At 41.0% G+C, this 15527-nt stretch overlaps 1 protein-coding gene across 1 annotated transcript in view; it reads right to left on the bottom strand.

Moving 5' to 3' along the window:
- The window catches only part of USP49 (ubiquitin specific peptidase 49), a 67237-nt gene that overhangs the window by 30669 nt on the left and 21041 nt on the right, over positions 1 to 15527 (bottom strand). The window contains exon 3 of the mRNA XM_010863248.1: positions 10290 to 10363. The gene's annotated coding sequence lies outside the window, so the exon portion shown is untranslated. The remainder of the gene's footprint in view (positions 1 to 10289; positions 10364 to 15527) is intronic.

Here is a 15527-nt window from a genome sequence, read left to right as displayed (position 1 = left end):
CCTCTTATGTCTCCTGCACGGGCAGGTGGGTTCCTTACAACTAGCAGCACCTGGGAAGCCCCCAGAGGCAAGATAGCATCGCGCTTAAATGTTCAAGCCAAACTGCTGGGGTTGGAGTTCAAGCTCTATCGTTATTAGTTATATATGACCTTGGGAAAATAATCTTTCTGGGGCTCAGTCTCCTTCTCTGTAATATGGAGACAATAATAGTTTATACTTCATAGGGTTGTTGTGAGAATTAAGTGAGTTAATATCTGTAAAATGCTTACAGCAATGCCCAGTCAGAGCTCAAGAAATGCCCAGCACAGTCAGAGCTCAAGAAATGACTGTCAGCATATAAAGCGACCCTGTAGCTTGCTCCACATCACAAACTGGCACTGCCAGTGAAGGATTATAACTATGATTATGCTCTCTGCTGAAATCCTTCCACTACCCACACAAACTCCTCTTCCCATTGGTCCAAAAATATAAGGTAATGTACAGGTATTTGGGGGCAAATTCTTACTCTGGGCTCTTCTCAGTCACCTTACATTAGGTTCCTGGACCCACTTCAAGGGTGTGTGTGTGTCTGTGTGGTGTGTGTAGGCTTCCCCACACCAACAAGCAATTAGTTCCTGGACGCCATCAGCGTGTCTGAGAATTCAACTGAATTCTGACACTATCTACCCAGAGATGGAATCAGATTCCACAGGTAAAGGGTTCAGTCCTACAAAACCATCTCTGCTTCAGACACCAATTGAAACCCCAATTTGTGACCTGTGGTTCTGACCAACTGGCTATTAATTAGAGGTTCCCATGACTCCCTCTTTGGGTTTGAAGCATTTGCTAGAATGGCTCACAGAAGTTAGGAAACTGTTTACTTACTGTATTACCAATTTATCATAAAGGATATGAATCAACAACTAGATGAAGAGATACAAAGGGCGAAGTCCTAAACGGGACTTGTGTTCTCATGGAACTCAAGGCTCAGCACAGCAGCACATGGAAACATTCTGGTTTCCCAGCGTGGAAGCTCTTTGAGCCCCATGTCACAAAGAGTTGGACATGACTAAAATGACTTAGCATGCACACACATATTGCCTCTAGTTTATTTGTAAATAAATAAACCCATTTTAGGTTTTTATGGTGGCTTCATTACATAGGCATGATTTCTTAAATCACTGAGCACTGAGGACTGATTCAATCTCTCCCCACTGCAGAGGTCAGGTGGTGAAATGAAGAGTTCCCACCCTCTAATCACATGGGTGGTTCTGTGGGCAACCAGACCCTGTCCTTAGGTGCTTTGCAAAAGTCATTTCATTAACATAGCAAAATATGCCTCCATCGCTCAACACTTAGGAAATTCCACGGGGTTTTGGAACTGTGAGCCAGGAACTATGCACAAAGACCAAATATATGTGAGAAACATATTTTGGTCATCTGCATGATCTATATATATATATATATTTTATAAATCACATTACCGCACACCTCTTCAAGGAGAATCCAACTTAGTCCCTCACAATCTGATCCTGCCATTTTATGCAGCAGGTTTGTTTACAATTTAAAACTACCTTCTTCTAGATATTTTTCAGACGAAAAATGTTTGCCCAATTCGAAATCTGACACACTTAAGGCTTTAAGAATATGTAATATTAATCAGCTTCACCACTTTCAGGAGCCTCTCTCTCAAGCATGCTCTCTGAGATGCTCTGCTTTGCATTCTCAAGTAGCTGTTGTGTGATGAGCTGCACAGATATAACTCAAGCAGAATACGGAAAGGAAACACTTTGAAGACATACCAAAGCAAAACTTCAAATGATATAGCACCACTGGGGACTCAGAGAAATCACAGCGGCTGATAAGCCTAGGGAGCATAGACGAGCACCTGCAGTATCTCTTTCTGAAGAGAGGATGGCAGGTGCACACTACGCCAAACTCCACACAGCTGCAAATCATGGACCAGCCTGGGCAGCTGGTGGGGACCCGCTGGCTAGATGGTAATTATTGGTCAGGCATCTTCAGCTACAAAGGCTAAGGTGTAGCTCATTACATCTGTATTCTTTGACGGGTTATTTATCTCAGTGCTAAAGTGATGGTTAGCCTCGAGGCATGTTTACCCATCTGCTAAAAAATAAAAATAGAAAGAATCATACACAAAGGGAAAACATATAAAGGGCTTAATAAAATTTGTAATGAGTCCTATGAGATATCATCTCTTCTCAATCCTCTCTGTACCTTATTATAGAAAAGTCCCTTAAAATCTGAGAACGAAGTTAGATAAGCTCTAATAAAGTCTAAAAGTAGGAGTTGGTCTCTCTTTGCTTGCACCTGGAGTAGCCACTCTTCCTCCGCAGGGCCATGTGCTTCAGCAGAAGCTGACTTCAGCACTAGCTCCAGGGATGGGTCCTGTGAGGTCTCAGCCAGTTTGTGCACAGGCAATGGTCACAAGTCTAGCAGTGGGCATGTGGCCTAGCTTTGCCAAACTGAAGGGGAAGGGCATAATCCACATGCAGGTAGAATAATTTTGTATTAAATCTTGGACATTTTGAATATTGTGAGATTCTGAGTCTTGCTTAAATCCTAAGGAAAATGTTAATATTTGCTTTAATAAGTAATCAACCTGCTGGTTGGATTCAGATCACAAGTCCCAACTAACCCTTCTGTGAGGTATGGTTTAAATATCAGTTCTTCTATTGAGCCTGTGCTCCAGAGCATGGGAGCCGCAACTACCGAAGCCCACGTGTTCCAGAGCCTGTGCTCTGCAACAAGAGAAGAAGCAATAAGAAGCTTCTCACAGCAATGAGAAGCCTCGCAGCAACAAAGACCCGGCACAGCCATAAATAAATATATAAAATTTTTTTAATTATAAATAAATAAATATCACTTCCTCGGTGAAAGCCTTTGCAGAAATATTAGGACTGTCTGGCATGAGTGCTAGCCAGTAGCCTAGGCCCTGGGCAGTTATTTATGGCATAATCAATTCTAATAGTTTTTGTGTGCTCTTCAGGACCAGATTCATGCAGCGTGCTGTTGAGGAGGGGACCCGGGAGTGCACAGATAACTCTGCAGACTTGGTTTCCTGAGCTCCTCCTCCTCCACTGTCTTCCCAGGTACCTTTCAGTTCCTTTCTGTCTTCCAGCCAGAAAGCCAAGGCCTTTGTTATCCTGTTCTCTCACATATTTTGAGGGCTAGGCAGCAGTAAGACAAAGAGAAAGAAAAAAAGTGAGAGGTCCTTTTTAGGATTATCGCTTCTCTAACTGGAGGGAACTCAAGGAGATCGTGAAGGACAGGGAGGCCTGGCGTGCTGCAGTTCATGGGGTCTCAAAGTGTCAGGCGCAACCTAGTGACCGAACACCACCAGCAACTGCAGGGGACGGTTCCCCTCCCTTAGGACTTTCAGGCAGCTGTGGGCCCTGCTGCCGTCACGCCAGCACCGATTCCACAAGACTGCCTGGCGGCTGCGGCCTGGGACAAGGGAGGGAGGCTTTTTTAAGGAAGGAAGTTTCTACACCTCTTTCTCTGAGTGTTAGAAGTCTCCTTCCCCATCAAGTCAAGATTGGAGGGTTTCTCCTGGAGCTCTCTCTTTCCATGCCTGATTCCCACTTCCAGGTGTGGGCTGCACGCCACCCAGGCCAGGGAATATTCATAGCTGTACTTCAAATCCTGGTCTTTTCTAATCCACCTGCTACTATTGACTTCTCAGAGTCCTTAAATTGCTAGTCCATGAGTTCTATCCAGGATTTTAGCTGCATTCAGCAGGAGACACTAGGCAGAGGGTGCTTACTTCGTCTTATCCAGAAATGGAACTCTCCAGAGGCAAGTATTTTTAAATGCAGTAGTCAAATACGGTTATGTGTCTTATAAAATAATAGAAAATCCATAACTCCGTAGGTATCTTTTTTAGGGTGAGGAAGTAGGCTTTTAGGTTAAAAAAAAAAAGTAATCTGGTTTACAGAAAAATATTAAGTTAACTCAACAGATGTTACCAGACTGAGGTAAAAATCATGCAGTGGTATACACATGTCATAAGTTTGAGAAATGCCGATCTACAGAAGTGACTCACTTTTTAGAGCTACTTACAAACAGTTCTATTTTACTACATATGAATCTGCTTATATTATTTGTTTTATTAACTGACCTTGTGGTTGTGTCCTTCTGGCTATTATAGTCTATAGAATGCTGGGGAAGAACAAGCAAGGTCATTCAAAAGCAGAGACATTACTTTGCCAACAAAGGTCCGTCTAGTCAAGGCTATGGTTTTTCCTGTGGTCATGTATGGATGTGAGAGTTGGACTGCAAAGAAGGCTGAGCGCCAAAGAATAGATGCTTTTGAACTGTGGCGTTAGAGAAGACTCTTGAGTCCCTTGGACTGCAAGGAGATCCAACCAGTCCATTCTGAAGGAGATCAGCCCTGGGATTTCTTTGGAAGGAATGATGCTAAGGCTGAAACTCCAGTACTTTGGCCACCTCATGCGAAGAGTTGACTCAACGGAAAAGACTCTGATGCTGGGAGGGATTGGGGGCAGGAGGAGAAGGGGACGATAGAGGGTGAGATGGCTGGATGGCATCACCGACTCGATGGATATGAGTCTGAGTGAAATCCGGGAGTTGGTGATGGACAGGGAGGCCTGGCGTGCTGCGATTCATGGGGTCGCAAAGAGTCGGACATGACTGAGCGACTGAACTGAACTGAACTGAAACAAAGCTTTCCTCGGGAAGATGGGTCTGAGGGACTTCCAAAGGAAAGACAGTAGAAGGGAGTGTTACACACAGATCAGGCAGTAAATGAAGAAGGTATGGATTCAGAAGTTACCTTCTTCTTTTAGAAGGTTGCCAAGGGAGGTGGTGGAGGCCAGTGTCGGGTGTTGCTCCTGGCCTGGCTTTGGCCCACAGGCCTCTCAGCCTGGATCTTTGCATCTGAGCCTGCTTAGCCAATGCCACAGCAGACAGGATGTCTAGGCAATTCACAGGCATGATCAAGGATCCCCATGACAGATGATGGCAAGGAGCCATGCAATCTACCATAATTTCTTCATAGCTTGACTGTACATTAATTCAACCCCCCCTAACAAAGAGTATTCCAGAATATGAATGGATTCTCCGGAGACCGCAGTCTCTTTCAGTAGTGCTTCACTTGACAAGGTCCTGCTAAGTGTTACCAGAAAATCTACCCAGCTTCACCATTACTGTGACATCTGAGGCCGAAGAAAGTGATGAAACTGTTCAGATCCTCAAATCCTCAAATCTACATACAGTGAGAAGTACCTGGATGAAGCACCCCTCTGGGAAATACTCTCCCAGGTAAACTGAGAAGATAATGACGTCACAGAATAATTTCACAGCAATTATGAATAATGTCGCAGACATTAAATTATCAGCGTTGCAGGCAAGAAGTAAGCCCTGGTATGGTGATGCTCTTTACTTTAGTGACAGCGATGCAGGAAAAATTAAGTGAAAGGGCAGATCAAATAAAAACTATAAGAGAAGAAAAGCAACAAAAAGAAGCAGAAGCAGCTGGAAAGCAATTATTTCATGGCATTCCTGATACAATTGAGAATTTCTTAACGTGGAAGGCCAAGTTTGATGCAGAACTCCTGAAAATTAAAAAGGTTAAAATAATCTTTAGAGATGACTTTTGGCCTACAGATTTTGCATGTCAGCTTCTTTTCCCATTAATATTCTAATGGTATTCCCAGTCGTGTGCATTCGGAAATGGCTGAAGTTGTGAGTGATACAAGAGACATCCAAATGCTGAGGAGGAGCCTGACGGCCGCATTAGTTAACTTTGCAGTCATTATTAAGTGATTCCATCTAATGAGCCAAGTAGTCTCCTTCTGTATAAAAGTCTATTAAACAAATTATAGGGTCTTGGGAGCAACTCACTAGGGAATGAAAATCTCACACATATCTGAACATTTTTTCTTCAACAAATAAAAAACAATTAGAATAAATTTAACATCAGGTACTGAATTTTTTTTTAAGTTACACTTCTTGACAAAAGTGGTGCTAACTTTGAAAACAAGATAAGATTAAAACCACCACAATACCGGTGACTGGATAGGCCCACTTTTATTTTTTTACTGGCGATCTAGATAAGATTTGAAAAATCCCAAACCGTTTGGTGCCTTAAAAAAGAAAATTGCAAAATGTCAAGCAGCTCCCACTTTATTCTCGGTTCTTAGCTACTGAGAAACACCTGCTGCTGCTAAGTCGCTTCAGTCGTGTCCAATTCTGTGCGACCCCATAGACGGCAGCCCACCAGGCTCCCCTGTCCCTGGGATTCTCCAGGCAAGAACACTGGAGTGGGTTGCCATTTCCTTCTCCAAAGCATGAAAGTGAAAAGTGAAAGTGAAGCTGCTCAGTCGTGTCCGACCCTCAGCAACCCCATGGACTGCAGCCTTCCAGGCTCCTCGGTCCATGGGATTTTCCAGGCAAGAGTACTGGAGTGGGGTGCCATTGCCTTCTCCGTGAGAAACAGCAGTCGGTGTTCAAGATCCACCGTAGCTTCACTGCCATGAACTCAGACTGCCCTGAAGAGGGAGCTGTCACTACAGCAAAAGACTCAAAGGCTGGGATGGAAGCCCCATGAGGGTAGAGGGGTTTTTTGCTGTTGTTGTTCACTGACATTTCCAGCCCTAGAACAAGACTGGGACATCACAGATGCTCAATTAATACTGAAAAATAAAAGCCTGTCCAGGAAGGCCTTCTGGTCCTCCCAAAGTTGGGAACAACCAATAAAACAACATTCTGAACCTGGGATTTATCAGTGGGGTCACTGGCAAGGTTGGATGGTGTGCCTTCTTAAAATCAAACCCTCCTTTCTCCTTTAAGTGCAGGTTTCCACAGATCCTGATAATCTTTATCATATTCTCTAGCACAATTATGAAAAAAGGACAGCATTTTCACTTTTCTAATCTGGGGGACACAGCTGCACTCAATTGGGATGTCATTAGAATCTGCATAGGTTGCTGTGTGGCAGGCACAGTCCGCCTAGTCACTAGAGAGAGCGCCATGACTTTCTTGCCTACATTGGGGTCACTGTAATGTGCTAATGTAGAAATAAACCTCAGTAATTATCATTATATATCTAGTGAGAAAAATGGTTGTATGTTACATTTTTACAAATCTTTTAAATGCCTGGAATAAGTAAGACAGCTGGATTTTGCTACTTCTTTTTTTGTTTCTTTCTGAGAAGAGGATATGTGTTTATTTATGTTTAAACTTTCTGTTTTATACTGGAGTACAGCCAATTAACAGTGTTGTAATGGTTTTAGGTACACAGCAAAGGGACTCAGCCACACACATACATGTATCCACTCTCCCCTAAACTCCCCTCCTGTGCAGGCTGCCACATAACATTGAGCAGAGTTCCCTGTGCTGCACAGTAGGTCCCTGTTGGCTGTCCATTTTAAATACAGCAGAGTATACATGTAGATCCCACACTCCCTATCTCCTCCCTCCATTCTTTGTACATCATGTTGTCTTTGGAAAACTCCACTGCATACTCATGTGCAAGTATGTTTTAATACTGTTATGAAAACAGCTTTGACTCCCAAAAGTTTCAGGGGCTCGGCCACCCTTTAAGACACTGTGGTAAAGAGTATCTAAGTGTGGTAAAGAGTACACTGAGAGCCGTAACTGTTATGAACATTCAGAAGGGATTCTCAAACAAGGAGAGAGAGTTCAAAAAGATGGAGAGGGGAAAACATCACTGCTTATAGCCACACTTTACAGGAAAGCCGAAATATTTCATCAGTGTGCTTGTGTTACTTTAAATGTTGCTTTCTCTTTGTACTTTACCATATTTCAACAGGAAATGAAATTGCTATCTGAAGAAAAGAAAAGCCAGTATTTCTCTCTGACAAGACAAAACAGAACAAAAGCCAAAAACCACGGACTCTAACTCCTTCCAGTTCCTATATAAATGTCGACTGCTCATGTACATTTACTTTTTAGATCATCACTTATAATTGACACTCTTATAAGACCCATATCGCCTTTTCTCCTGCCTTTTCTTCTCTTCAACAACTTCCTGCTCACTGTCAGTCAAATGTTATTTAACAGGACAAAAGAACAATTTCTAATTACCAATCAGTTACAAACTGCTGCACAGTTCAGTCTTTCTGTCTGCATGTTTCCATGATCAGCAATTAAATAGTAATCTACAAATCAACTCACTTCTTAACATGTACTGTTCCTTAGCTAGAGTCAGGTGATTTCTATCTACTACAAACAATTCATAAAGAAGTAAAACAGTTGTATTCATTTAAGTATGGTCAAGAAAAAAGTAATTATTTATGAACCTCACTTCATCTCACACCATTATTTTTCCCAAACTTAAGAAGAAGCATGATTTTAAATTTTCTTTCCCAAAAGCAAGCAGAAACAGATTGGTTATGGTGACTTTTTCAGGTGATATTTGACTTTATTACCTTACTTAAATCCCTGTGCACCTTAGCAAATCTTCTAAGTTGATCAAAAACTAGGCCAGCACCCCACTGGTCAACAGCACAGGCTCCAGAGCGGAGGACCTGGGTTTGAATCCTGAAGCTGCCACTTGCGATGTGACTTTGAGCAAGTTCATCTATGCCTCATTTTTCTCAGCTTTTAAAATGACGATAATAACAGCATCTGCCTCGTAAGTGGAAGACAGGATTAAATTCACTAATGAATAAATGAGCAAAGCACTTAAAATGGTGGCTAACACAGAATAAATACTCAGTGAATGTCAATCTCCGTTTTTATATATTTGTCTTCTAAAATAAGTCACAGCAGAAAAAAATTGTCCATTATCATCTAATAGAGCCCTGGAACAATACAAAAGGGAAATATTAAAAAGATGACTGTTTTAGTGTCCTTCTCTCTTAAAATAAGTAGCTGCCTGTATCACCCAAGGAAGTGCTGACTAGCCATGGAAAAGATACCAGACATTTTCAAAACTATTGTGATTCTGTGAAACAAGAAGAAAAGAAAACTCAAGAAGACTTGTCCTTCAAAATAGATTAAAGGAATCTTAACAGAAAATGTAACACAGCTATCTAGAAACAAGAGAACTGTGCATCCTTTTTGACAGAGATACTTTTATGGACAAGATAAAACTATCACAGCCCGAAGATGCTTGTTAATTCATACATACCTGTAAGGAATATTTACACCATATGATATGTAGTAAGAGATGAGGGTGTATAACTATTCTCACACATAGTCTTGTAGCATACTCTGAGAGAAATGAAGCTTGAAGCCAAAAAAGAAAACATTCATGAAAAAATTTAAAAATCCTTGACATCAGGGTTGACTTTATCCAAGAAGGCTTACCTCTTGCAGTGTATCACAAGATTCATCTATGGAAGGCTGGTACATAAAAATGCTAACTGGGATACATAAGAAAACTATAGCTAACATTTACTGAACACTCACTATGTTTTGGACATTATTCCAAGTTTTTTTAATATAGATTAATATATAATATATAAGATTATATATAAAATATATACGATTAATTATATAATTAATTTTCAACATTGCTATGAGATAGGCATTTTATTGTTCCCACTTATACCCAAGAAACTGAGGCAAAGAGAAATTAACCTGCCCAAATGTCAAGCTAATAATGGCTAGTCAAAAACAGTCTGGCTCCTAAGCCCAAGTTTTTAACCAGCAGGCAAAGAAAAAGACATATTATGCACTTACATATATGGGACGGGGTTGCGGGGGTGGCTAAGATTCTAACAGAACGTTTTTGTTATTTGTAATGTTTGAATTATTGACAATAAGCATGTATGGACTTTATAATTTAAATTTTTATATCATAAACTTATTAACACCTTTTTATCAGGTTTTCCATAGAATTCTATTTGATTACCACCTGACACAAAATCTGCACTTGGCTAAAGAACAGGAGCTCCAGGTGAGCCTACCAGCACAGCAGCTGGCAGTGTTTGGAGAGCGAGAACGGGTTGCTAACACTCTTGACAGGTCATGACAGATACGGTCTCTATCCAACCAACAGTAAGCTTCAAGACTTACCCAAGAACTGTTTTACTATGGGGGCTGGTCTCCAGGTCCTGTGTTTATTTTCAAATATAGCCATGTCTCCTCTTAAGTTAATTCATAGCATTTAAAAAGTCACAAGGGTAAGAAGAAAGAAGGCGATGAAAGTTCAGAATGGTGATAAGACAAAGACAGTGACTGAGCGCTCACTCTAACAGGATACCACTCTCGGCCACCTGCTGAAGCCTAGTATTATTACATAATACTATTGTGAATAGTTTCCATAAACAACTCTTTATTACAATTTTATTTCTTACCCATTAAACAAGTTTTTCCCATCTTCTTCCATATTACTCCACAGTCATTGGTTAGGTTTCCTCGTCTCTATTACCTACAGGGGGGGAAAATCTGTAAGGTCAGGCTGCTATATAGCAAGAGAAAAACAATTTCATGAATTTTATTTATAAATTCAAAAAACAGGATCAGTATATTACAATGCAGTTTAGTGAACTCCCCACAAGTCCTCTGAATTGAGGTAAAAGAGTGAGGATAAAAAGCTGTAATTTTTTTTTCAGCTAAGAGCAATCAAACATTAAGTCATTTATGAACAGACTGATGGAACTGTGAAAGGTTTACTTCCTGAAAAGATGCACTTCTGTGTTTATTTTAGGTTTTAAAGATTACACACTGCCTTGACATATAGCTTGAAACTGTCAGAAAAATCAAAACAAATTTATGGCAACAAAAATAATTGTGTTTCAAAAGCCCAAATTCTTTTTGTGTAAGTGAAACATGTGATGATGCAAGATGCCAAGTGGTGACATCTTTGTGTTAGGTGGGTTCATGACTCTTAGGCATGCAGCATACATTCTATGCACAAGAACACTGTATTAGTCTAAGCTATCAGAATTTGGACACATTATGTGCACAATCATTTTTTAGGTTTCTGACACTGTATTCAGGAGGCAGGATTCAATAAGCTTGAGATTAATACACTGTGTGCCACCATGTAACAAGATGAAAAGTTAAGACTTTGCTAACACAAGAATTCCTCTTAGAAGACACTCTTGGTGAAAATATGTTCCCTCAACAGGGTCTCCCACCACTCAGGTCCAGTCCCCTTGGGATGGATGGTTCCCTGCAGAATGGCTGTCAAGATCCAGAATGCTGGTCAAGAAAGGGGAACTGCTTTACATTAGATGAGGAGAACTTGTTTTTAACTCTGAAAGGAACAGAGAGAAGGATGATGAGAGGAACAGGAAGAGAAGAAAGGAATAGTATAGCAGAGTGAAGCTGGGGCTGAAGGGGAGGTGAAGTTCTCCAGTCAAGGGAGGTCTGGAACATTTCCAGAACAAGAATGCCTTAAAGGGAAGTTGCATGAATGCAATATAGGGCTCACCCACCTGTTTTTCCTCCTTTCTTCAGTTAGGTGTACTAAAAACACAAATGCCCTGTATGAACAGGGCCTTTCTGAGAATCAGAATCCTTTCTGAGGACATCATGCTGCATATCAGAGGCACAAGGCAAGAAAAACAGGGGCCCAGGAGGCAGAAGCAATTGCATGATGGTAAAATCCAGGAAATGCGCAAATATTTTTAGGAAGAGAAGAGCTTACAACTTGCACACATTCTTGGTTAGGGGTTTGAGGCAACCTTATTCAGGAAGCTAAGCTGACATTGTATGGATGGGTGTTTTACAACTATATGCTTTCCCCTGTTACTTTAGCTGGGGGGAGGGGCACACTGTGCCACTTGCGGGATCTTAGTTTCCCAACCAGAGACTGAACCCACACCCTTGGCGGTGAAAGCATAGGATCCTAACCACTGGACCACCAGGGAATTCCTCCTAAAATTTCCCTCTTTTCTGTCCAAATTTTCAACCCTACTTTTAATATAAAAACAGCAAAATGATTAAAAGTTAACTTAATTAATTTTAAATCCAAGTTACTTGAATTAATTCTGGATGTAACCAAAAGCTGGCCAAAACAATCAGTTCTATACTGAGCACCCAGTATACATAACTACACAGAGGCTAAGCTTAAAAGACCTATGAAATAGCTATTAATTTGTCGAGCAGTGACTTCAATACTCATGATGGTGATCTTGAAAACTGGAAAATTATAATGGGTCAGCTTAATTCTGCAAACTATTAATAAGACTGCTGCTGCTGCTAAGTCGCTTTAGTCGTGTCTGACTCTGTGCGACCCCAGAGATGGCACCCACCAGGCTCCCCCATCCCTGGGATTCTCCAGGCAAGAACACTGGAGTGGCTTGCCATTTCCTTCTCCAATGCATGAAAGTGAAAAGTGAAAGTGAAGTCTCTCAGGTTGTCTGCTTGAAAGTTACACAGTCGTGTCTGACTCCTAGCGACCCCATGGACTGCAGTCTACCAGGCTCCTCTGTCCATGGGATTCTCCAGGCAAGAATACCGGAGTGGGTTGCCATTTCCTTCTTCAGGGGATCCTCCCAACCCAGAGATCTGAACCCACATCTCCTGCATTGACAGACGGATTCTTTACCACTGCGCCACCTGGGAAGCCCAGCCTACCACAGAGCTGATGATTAACAAAAGTTTAGTTTCCTTCCTTTATCTTGCTACATTTACAGTAATTTTCAGGGGTTGAGGAGAAAATTCTTTCTTGAGAACTTTACTCAATTTACTTTTATCCTGCCAAACAATAAAAACCCAAGTGAGCTTTTTGACCAGCCCAATATTAACTCAGTCAGTCCTCACAGTAACTGTGAGGTAGGTATTATCTTTATTCCCATTTCACAGACATTGAAACTGAGATTCAGAACTTCCTTGGTGGTCCAGTGGTTAAGAATCTGCCTGCCAATGCAGAGGGCATGGGTTCAATCCCTGGTCTGGGAAGATTCCATATGCCATGGGGCCACTAAGCCCGTGCACCACAACTACTGAGCCTATGCCTGAGCCCCCAGGAACTGCAACTACTAAGCCCATGTGCCGCAACTACTGAAGCCTGCAAGCCCTAGAGCCCATGCTCTGCAACAAAAGAAGCCACGGCAAGGAGAAGCCTGTGCGCTGCAACTAGAGAAAGCCCATGCACAGCAATGAAGACCCAGTATAACCAAAAATAAATAAATAAATAATAGAAATACAATGAAAAAAATTTTAAAGAAAGAAACCGAGATACAAATTAGTTCAACAGTTTAAAAAGTGGCAGAGCTAGGATTCAAACCCAGGTTTCTACTCTTAAGAAATACTGGCTACCAGGGACTGACATCAAGGTGGCAGAAGCAAGGTGCTTTCCTTAAGAGCTCTCTAGGGACAGCGGAGCCTGGTGGGCTGCTGTCTATGGGGTCGCACAGAGTCGGACACGACTGAAGAGACTTAGCAGCAGCAGCAGTATTAATGTAGGGAATGTTCTGATGGTTTACCAAGTAGAACAGATCTATATTTTAGTTATTAAATTAAAGTTATCTAAACTGTATATAATTTATACATCATTAAAATACAGTTTTACATTTTATTACATATTTCATAGTTTTATATTTATTAACCTATGTTGTCTCTTGCCTGTAACTGTCCTCCCCTGCAAGCTCCTGGAAGACAGCAGCAGCATCTTATTTTACTAATTGTGAACATCAGTGATGTCCTAGTGCTCACTAGGTGCTCAATAAATGCTGATGAAAGAATTAGGAGACTGGTTATTAAACTGAGAAAAAATGTTCATCTGCTATTTCCATGGTGGCTTATTTCCCACCACCCACTCACTCCTTATCTGTAAGACTTTGCTGGATTTAAGTGTTTTCCTGGTCTATTCCATTTTTGGTCTATTCCAACTTATGAGCTCATGTAGCAAAATTTCTTATGACAAAAAGTCTCAAGCATACAATTAATCAGAAGACTCATGCATGAATGCAAGCATGTAACATATTGCTATGGTTTTCAAATGCTTCCACTCACGTGTCTGAGATGCCTCAAGACAACCCTGAGAGTACAAAGAAGGTATGATAATCCAGAAAGCTACATCAATGCTGACTGCTTTGGAATGAAAACGTATTCTCATGTCTGAGCCACAGAACCAATGGCTCAGAACCTGAGTTCAATGTTTTCTCTGTAATTGGGTAAAAAGTCTATGAATGATATATATTTTTAAGTCATAATGTCATAAATACATTTTAAATCATGAATGTTCAGTCACATCCAATTATAAAGAGAGGCCAAAAGGCTTGAAGATACAAAGGCAGAGGAAACTCACATAACTAGGTAAGGAAAAGTTTTACATGCACCTACAACTAAATAAAGAGACCTCATATAAAATTTAAGAACAACACAGTACTTTTTTTTTAAGATTTTTTTAAAATGTGGACCATTTTCAAAGTCCCTATTCAATTTGTTAAAGCATTGTTTCCGTTCTTTGTTTTGGTCCACTGGCCACAAGGCATGTGGGATCCTAGAACCCTGACCATAGATGGAACCTGCACCCCTGGCATTGGAAAGCAAAGTCCCATCACTGGACCACCAGGGAAGTCTTGGCAATACCTTTTTAACATTAATAAAGTATTCATACTTTCAATTAAAATTTCACATGGTATTCACCACTGCAAATTTTATCATTTTTCCATGGATACATTTTTGTGTTAGAATAAAACATTTCATGGTGTTTTACCCTTCTTAAATAAAAACAATTTGGGATCAATACAATGTACAAGAAATCCAGAGTCTCAGACTGAAAGATAAGCAAGCCCCACATTAAAATTTTTCTTCCCTAAATGCCTGTGTGGTGGTTAGAATCAAAAAAGTTTTAGAAATCCACCTGCCTTATTGATTGATATCCGTATCTGATAAGATACTAAATGGGTCTGTTAATTTATAATGGGAATAAGAACATGGGAGAGTGAGAAAGCCTTAGATTTAGAATCAGAAGACTTGGGGTTAAGCCTCATGTTATCCACTTATTAGCAATGTGAGCTTGGGCAACTCGCGAATGCCTTGGGCTCCCATGTCCGCACTTGTTAATGGATATAATATCAGCTCTGCTCCTTTGACTGCTGTGAAGATCCAATAGGAAACTGCGTGTGCAAGCGCACTGCAAACTGATGACAGCTGCCCGTGGTGGGCTTCTCTTCCCCTCCCACCAAGGAAAGCAGAGGCTCTAGATCACTACTCTGGTGAGAGGAGGCACAGACATTCAAATGTTCCAGGGACTTGGGGGCATGCTAGGATAAAAGAGTTTGGTCACTCATGCAGAGCTCAAGAATTTTAAAATGTATTTGGTATCTGGGTCTTCATTTTAGTTAAATGACATGCTGGTCTTAATTAACTGTTTAATAAGAAATAAAGAACATACAACCTTAGCCAGATTGGGAAATCCTTTTCACCAAAAAATAAAATGACCTAAAATCAACAGCATAATATGCATCTTCAATTATGTAAGATACATATATGCCAACAAAAGCAATACCAAATCCCACGTAGTTTGTAGAGCAGCAGCGCCAGCCACAAAAGACACCTTACGGAGTTGCTATTTCATCACTGTGCTTAAATATAATCCTGGTCTTTTATAATCCCCACATAGGACAGATATTATT

This window comes from Bison bison, unplaced genomic scaffold (assembly GCF_000754665.1).
Source record: "Bison bison bison isolate TAMUID 2011002044 unplaced genomic scaffold, Bison_UMD1.0 scf7180017864487, whole genome shotgun sequence".
Classification (NCBI taxonomy): domain Eukaryota; kingdom Metazoa; phylum Chordata; class Mammalia; order Artiodactyla; family Bovidae; genus Bison; species Bison bison.
Note: the sequence above shows the minus strand (reverse complement) of the source record. Positions and strands in the feature narration are given on the sequence as shown.